Source organism: Peromyscus maniculatus, chromosome 3, assembly GCF_049852395.1.
Source record: "Peromyscus maniculatus bairdii isolate BWxNUB_F1_BW_parent chromosome 3, HU_Pman_BW_mat_3.1, whole genome shotgun sequence".
In the NCBI taxonomy this organism is placed as follows: Eukaryota; Metazoa; Chordata; class Mammalia; order Rodentia; family Cricetidae; genus Peromyscus; species Peromyscus maniculatus.
In genome coordinates, this window is record NC_134854.1 from 139,519,725 (window position 1) to 139,527,614 (window position 7,890).

General features: G+C 47.4%; 1 long non-coding RNA gene across 2 annotated transcripts in view; it reads right to left on the reverse strand.

The window, feature by feature from the left end:
* Window positions 1-5,804, reverse strand: part of LOC143272481 (uncharacterized) — a 28,848-nt gene extending 23,044 nt beyond the window's left edge. The window contains exon 1 of one of the 2 annotated variants that reach the window (XR_013050097.1): window positions 4,995-5,804. This is a non-coding gene — a long non-coding RNA (uncharacterized LOC143272481). Of the gene's footprint in view, window positions 1-4,970 lie in introns of both variants that reach the window. The other variant, XR_013050098.1, reaches the window with a different exon arrangement.
* Window positions 5,805-7,890: the final 2,086 nt, after the last annotated feature.

Sequence of the window (7,890 nt, forward strand, 5' to 3'; positions counted from 1 at the left end):
TTCAAATAAAACATATACAATCCATGAGAAAGTTGAGGATCACCTAGACATAAAATAGCACAGGACCTAAATTTCAGTCCCTGAACAAATAAGATTGTTCATAGACTAAGTTCTGCATCATGCCCGTGGTCCAGTGCGACAGGCCCAGCAGCTTTGGCCTGCTGTTTCCCTGAGTGGCTGCCAGACTAGATGGTTAGAGCTTCTTCAGAATACTTGGGTTATCCCAAATGGTACCTGAACTTCATGTCTGTGAGTTCTCAGAATACAGGGAACCCAATACAAACACCTGAAGAGGAAAAAGGGGGAAGGGGGTGGGTAGGCAAGGAAGAGGGAGAGAAAAGTGTGAAAACCCCAATCAAACCTCATCAGTTGGGAACAGCAATGATAGAATGACTTGCGTTTGTCATTGATTTTAGTTGTCAGTGATTCAACTAAAAATGTGAAATTGAGGATGCGATGATGCTTATCAATCATCATCAGAATAACCTTGAGGACATGATGCCAGGTGAAGACAGACTGACAGACAGACAGACAGACAGACACATACACCACACACACACACACACACACACACACACACACACACCACACAAAATAAAAAAATAAATATTTTAAAGATAAAATAAAATGGTAAATTTCTCATTATGTATCTTTTACTACTATTAAAACTTTGAAAGCACACTCTGGGAAGATGACTCCATCAGTCAAGGGCCACAGAAGACTGAAAATCAGAGTTCCATCTCTGGAGACGTGTCAGCGTGTGTACTCAGCACAGGGAAGGCCAAGACAGGCAGGTCCGTAAAGCTGGCTGGCCAGCCTGTGCAGCTGAGTCAGTGAGCTTCCAGTTCAGTGTCTGGCTGTCTCATAAAAGTAAGGTGACAAGGGACTGAGGAAGCCACCTGACTGGCCTCTACACATGGATGCATGCATGTGCACCCCTACACACACACGAATACACACATATATGCACATTAAAAACCTTTCAAGACATAAAAAGAAAAAAGAAGTGGAAGAGAAGGGACCAGGCTTGTGTACTGTGCTACCCCGGTCCCCTTTCCATTAGCAGGGTCCCTGAATAGCCTTGGTTTCTGAGGACAGTCCTGTCTCACACCTGTTGCCCTTGTGAAGTGTTTACATCCTCCTCTCTTGTGACCTGAAGTCATTTAAGGATTTGAGAACAGAGCTCTGTCTTCCAAATCACTTGAGATCTCTGAATCCAGGAAGGGTAGGTAGTCTTAATGTGTCCCCACGCCCTGCCTGACCCCCCTCCATCCCTCCCCATCCTTCTCCTACTTCCTCCTCCTTCAGCTCCTTCCACTCCTCCATATCCTCCCCTCCTTCCTCCCTCCTCCCCTACACTGGATTTAGGAGCCTGAGTCCTAGGACAGTGGGAGGAGAAGCCGGCAGAGGAGTGCTAAGCAAATGTTAATGAACCAGCAGGTTCCGCTGGGTGGAATGTCTTTCAGGGATTTCAGGCCTGTTTTGACAAACTAAGCCCTACATCTGGATGGCGTTTGGATGAAGCAGCATCAAGAGGGCTCAGTGATCCCTCAGTCGGCCCTGCTGCTGGCCATCATTTTTCTTAGTCTTCTCAAAACAACATTACTTTTGTTTATCCTCTCTAGGGTACTTTTTTCTGTTTTATTAACTTCTGTTCTCATCTGTGTTGTTTTCTTTCTTTTACAGATAGTCCCAGTGTCTCCAGATGGAACTTCAATACCTTTATTGTAAATGTTCTAGGGCATGGTGCTTCTTTTACTTTGCATTGTCAGGTTCCTTTAGGAGCCATAGATGTGTGCTGTGGGGCAGTCAACAGATAGTTTAAAGATGGCGTCATCAGCCCTGAGTCTTAAGAAGGCCCTTTTTTAGAAAGAAGATTGGACAATATGTGTTAAGTATGAAATGAATGATCCAGGAGCATCAACTCTAAGGCTTCAGAGGCATGTTGATTGGCCAAGCTCAGAGATGCAGGAGGGACCATGTCAGTGAGGATAACTGATCTCCAGGTCCTCACTTGGAGGGTCCTGGAGAAAGTCAGCAGGAAGCATATTCAGAAGCCCACTGTGGGGAAATGCTTCTCTTGAGGCAAGTAGCCCATGAAAGATGGAACCAGCATGCCACTGTGGAACATCTGGGAAAGGTTGATGCCCAAGAGCATCCTTGTCAGCATTCAGGGAGGCACTGGGGCATCCAAACATTTGTAGGACCACAGTGAGGTTAAAATAAAAGGGTATAAGGGGAGATGTCAGAAGCAAGGACACAGCATCAGGAAGGAACAGTGTATAAGATCTCAAATCAGATGACACAAGAGGGGACAGATTTGGATGACTTTGCACCTGAACTTCCAGGGGAGGGCAGGCAAGGGCATCTATGGTTTTTTTTTTTCCATTTCTAATCATCTCCCAGGTCAGGTACAGACAGGGACATTGATCCAAGGACATCTCTATAAGAAAGCTGTGAGTCCAGCTCTGGGTAGCAATGGAGGCAAGGCCTTGCTGGAGCCATATGGAGAATGAAGCTGAGCTGGGCTGGTCCCCAGGACTGGACACTGTGCTTATTTTAGGGTACCCAATAGGCAAGGTCCTAAGTGTCCACAGGAGCTGCTGGACTCCCTTCTCCCGGGTGGTCCTCGTAACTCGGAGCCCAAGCACGTGGGTACCTTGTTCCACTGTCACTGTTCTCTACTGCCCCCTCCCAAAGCCAGGCAGTCTTTCCCATGGTCTGGCGGCCCTGAGAGTTTGCTCACCGCCCCTAACTGCAACAGTCTTAATCTTCAAGTCCTGAGAAACTGTCCTACCGTACAGGACAGACACACTTATCTGAGAAAAGAACAGCTTTCTGCTTTGAAGGCGGCTTCTCCAGGCTTGGACCTCTTGAGGAGGATGAGTAGGCCTTGGCCTTGATAAATCCCCAAATCCCACCTGGCCCACGTCCCTTACCGTCACACAGATGAATGTGGCTCTTGGGTAGGTGGACTAGGGCCCCTGGCCTGACAGGGAGGTTTCTAGGCCCAGGAAATGAGGGGTTTTCCTAGGACTGAGGAGCCTGGAGACTCATGACCAGAGAAATCTGTGCTCGAATCCTCTATTGGCGTCAAGCCTTTGTGGCCCAGGTGTCCTCAACAGCAGGTCCCAGTCTCTCCTTGAGTCCCTGCCATCCCCACACCCCAGGAATTCACTCTAAACCCCCGGGCTCAGTCCACTCAAATCAGAGTCCTCCCAACCCACTCCAGGAATCCCTGTCCTGCGGGAAGTTCGTTCAGTCCTCTTCTTTCATGTCTCTCTCCCCACTGCTCTCCTTTTTATCTCTTTAGTTTCTTCCCTTCTCGCCTTTTCTATTGCTTCTTTTCCTGTCTCTTCCCTTCCTTCCTCCCCTCCCTTCCTTTTCCAGTCTCCTCCCTCCCCTCCTTCTCTCCCTTTCTCGTTCTTCCTCCTCCCTGGTCTTTCCTGCCTATTCTCTTCTTTCATTTCCCTTTCATGAGTCTCAGAAGGAAGAAGTCATTTTCACTGAGCTCCTCAGGAGATTAAACTCTGAAGGCATTCAAGAACCCACCCCTTCCCTCACATGTGCCTACCCTGTGAGATCTCTGTCCACCAAGCCTCATTCAGTTTAGCAGTTGGATCCATCCCATCTGTGGCTCCTCTGTGTGCACTCTTTTTAATGAATCTATCTATCTATCTATCTATCTATCTATCTATCTATCTATCTATCTATCTATCTATCTATCAATTATCCACCCATCCACCTGTCCATCTGTCTATCTATCTATCTATCTATCTATCTATCTATCTATCTATCTATCTATCTATCTATCTATTATCTCCCTCTCCCTCTGCTTACTTTTCCTCATTGCCACTGGATCTTTTTAGTCTCCAAGCCTGCATTTCAGGTAAGATTGTTGTGTTTGGTCTAGGCGGTACCTCATATCTGGGACATTTTTGAAGGTGTCCTTGACATGGGAGCTGGGAAGCCACTACAGTCAACACATTCAATTGTTATCACCTCACGTCAACGACCTCTGTGGGACAAATCAGTTCCCCTGCTGCAGAAGTGTTTACCTGGCCTTAGAAACCACATCTTCTTTGTCCTGTGGCAAATATGAGAAAACTCTGGGTCTTTAGACAGCAAACCACACATCTGCTCACACACCAGGTCAGCCATGGCATTAATAAATCTGCACCAGGCAGGGCATGCAGCCCAGAGCAGGCAGGTTGGTGTACTGAGTTGAATAAAGAACTGAAGTTTCTAGAGGCCTTCCAATCCAATCACAGCTGGACCCTGGACTTGGTCACTTTCTATGTCACCTCTCCTGATTTCCTCCACAGAGTTTACCACATTCGGGAATCATTTCCATACTTAGCTCACCATCTCTAGTCTGCCTGCATCCTCCATTGTGCCCAGTCCACATTAGCATACCCAGCTTAAAGGTAAAACGTGTGTTGAGACATATCAGCACACATTAATGCCAGAATCTCCACTTATGGCTTGTGCAGAGTTGGAGGCAGCACAGTGAAGCGGAAGGCTGGGTCTTTACGCCAGGAAGCCACAGGTGGATTCTGACTCCTTTAACTGGCACCACGACCGTGGCCTGCCTTGGGAAAGTGGGGACCTTCACCTTACAGGGCTCTCGTGAAAATGACACAAGGCAGTGAAAGTGCCCCAGCAGATGGCCACTGGTAAGGTAATTGCTGCTGTCAATGTACCTGATGATCTCGATGGGCCTTTGGTCTGTCGCTTTGTTTTGTTCTACTTACTCAGTTTCCCTAAAAGGAAAGTGACCTTGGTGTAGCTAGAGTTTTCCTGCCTTGCCTACAGTCAGGACAAATCTTTGTCACCCGCCAGTCCCACAGCTGCTCAGACCCGACCAAGTAAACACAGAGACTTATATTGCTTACAAACTGTATGACCGTGGCAGGCTTCTTGCTAACTGTTCTTATAGCTTAAATTAATCCATTTCCATAAATCTGTACCTTGCCACATGGCTTGTGGCTTACCGGCATCTTCACATGCTGCTTGTCCTGGCGGCGGCTGGCAGTGACTCCTTCTGCCTTCCTGTTCTTTCTTTTCTCCTCTCTGTTAGTCCCTTCTATACTTCCTGCCTAGCCACTGGCCAATCAGTGTTTTATTTATTGACCAACCAGAGTAACACATTTGCCATACAGAACATCCCACAGCACCTTGGTCGCTCAGAAACTCAGAGCTGGTGGCCTTGGAGAGGAAACAGAAATCCAGGTCCCCCAGAGCCTCTGTTTAAGACCCAGGCATAGTCTGCAGAGAACTGAGATGACATAGAGGTGTGTTGTACTGGGCCTCACGGAGGTTCCCTTGGCACTTTTCAGATCTGCTGCAATTTAGAATGTCTCACTGGGAATCTAACTGGCCTTACTCGGGAGCAAGACATAGAAAGAGAAAGTGGCCCCTGCAGCAGGCACCCAGAGTTCTCTCAATTTCAGCACCACGGTCTTCTCACGCCCCACTTCCCTTTGTACAGCTACTTCTCGTCATGTAGCTGACAATTCCTGGGCTCCGTTTTAGTTTTGTCCTTTTCTTCTCTGGGGGCACTCTTCACCCACCCACAACTTGGTCTGCACCTGTCACTGTGGTTGCCTGCTGCTCGCTTGGCCTACCTCATGGTCCAGCCAGCCCTCCATTCTGTGATTTCAAGCAGCTCAAACGCAACATGCTTCACAACACAACCCCCCCTACCCTCCCCCTCTGGCTTTCCCTCTCCACGTTCATTGATTTAGCCTGTGACTCCCTCATCCTCTAGGGCCCAGGACAGAAGCCAAGGACTCAGCTCTGGACTTTCCACCCCACTGTAAACAGTTACCAGTCTCCTGACTAGGGACAGGCGTCCAGCTATATAAATACATAGAAGCCCAACAAGGAATTAACTGACTATTCCGCCCTTCACTCTGCAAATGACATGTCAAAAAATAAAGATGGGTCATTTCCACGTCTACATAAACCATTGAACAGATAAAAGTAAAACTAAAAAGTCTAGCAGGGGCTCTAATTCTTTCTTAGGATGGAAATGAAATGGGTTAGCCTGGCTGTGTTTGGTGGCCATCCTGGGTCACCCAGCCATCTTTGTTCAGTTCACGCTTCACTACTGCGGTCAACTTTCGGGGTGAATTCAGGGCCTTGAGGCTTGCTAGGCAAGCAGGGACCTACATCCCCAAACCTCCTTTTACTCTTTATTTTTGAGTCAGAGTCTCACAAAGTAGGTTGGCTTCGAACTCCCTACATAGTCGAAGCAGTTCTTGATCTGTGATCCTCCTGCCTCAGCCTCCCAAGTAGCTGGGGTTATAAATCTGTGCCACCAGATGCAGCTTTCAGAAGCTATTCTTTTTTCTTTCTTTTTTTTTTTTTAAAGACATTTATTTATTATGTGTACAGTATTCTATCTACAGGTATCCCTGCTCACCAGAAGAGGGCAGCAGATCTCATTATAGATGGTTGTGAGCCACCATGTGGTTGCCGGGAACTGAACTCAGGACTTCTGGAAGAACAGCCAGTGCTCTTAACCTCTGAGCCATCTCTCCAGCCGCCCAGGTGCTATTCCTAATAACCCCAGTTGGAATCATGGATTGTGTGGCCACTTCCCTCCTACCTCAGACGGCCCCACTGGTCCCTCAGGCAGGAACAGGCTGTGTTCTCCACCCAGACGATGATCCGTTTTTGTCACTTTCTCTGAATTGCTCTCTTATTTTTTTCCAAAACTGTCTATGTTAGGCAAAGTCCCTGCATTGACTGCATCAAGAGTACCCCTCCTTCACTGTGCCAAGATACCTGGTGGCAGGTTGGTGAGGGACTGTCTTTTCTGTTTGAATAGTAGCTGAGATGTGTCTACCTTTTACCCTGTTACAGGACACAGCAAGCCCAAATCTGCAAGTATGTAGATGAGAGGCCTCAAAGGTCCTAAGAGACTCCAGCAGAGTGACCTAGTCAATCAGTGCCAGAACTAGCATCAGAACCTACTGTAACCTAGATTCTACACAATCTATTGTAATAAATAGACTACTTGGCAGGGTAGATTGTGAATCAGGACATGATTTCCAATTCCTTGACACAGGCCTATCGATAACTCAGTGTATAGAAGACTTGACTAAAAGTCTGTAGCCTTATATGCTATACTGAAAGTTTACATTTTTTTTTTTTTTAAAAAAAGGTTTTACAGTGAATAAAAAATCCTATTGGCTGAGAGTTCTGAGCATTGAGTCTCTCTCTTTTAGGTATAGGCTAGAAGTTAAAGGTGTCTACATCTCATCAACTGGGTGTTTGTCCACTATTAATACACTCATATGGGTCAATGGGTCCACCGTACTGTAGCACCCTGTGTAAACACAGACAACAGAACAATCACAGGGTTGTGTATGACTCTGTAGTCACACTGTCCTGCTGGCCCAGCTCAGTCCCCAGTGCCCCTGGATGCACCACCCTTGGGGGAAGTTACCAGATCTCTCCAGACCTGAGTTTTCCTTCCCTCTGAATGTATGGAGTGTACTGCTCACCTTTAGGACTGGGTGGTCACAAATGATAATCCATGAGAAATGGTTAACCTCATAAGCACTCCTCATCCCTCTCCTCCTCCTGTCCTCCCCCTCCTCATCCCTCTCCTCCTCCTGCCCTCCCCCTCCTCATCCCTCTCCTCCTCCTGTCCTCCTCCTCCCCCTCCTTCTCCTTTTAACTCTCCAGTCTTCCTCGGTCACTTCCCCACCAACCACTCCCTGGCTTTGCCTTGTCTCCTACTCTCTTCCTATTTTCTCTCCCCTCCCTGTTCTTTCTAATGATAGTTCTGATAATCCTTCCTACTTTTCAGTCAAGAAAAAAAAAAAAAAAGCACCACGCTGCACGAAACAAGAAGTGGTGGGCGTAAGAAATGGGGTG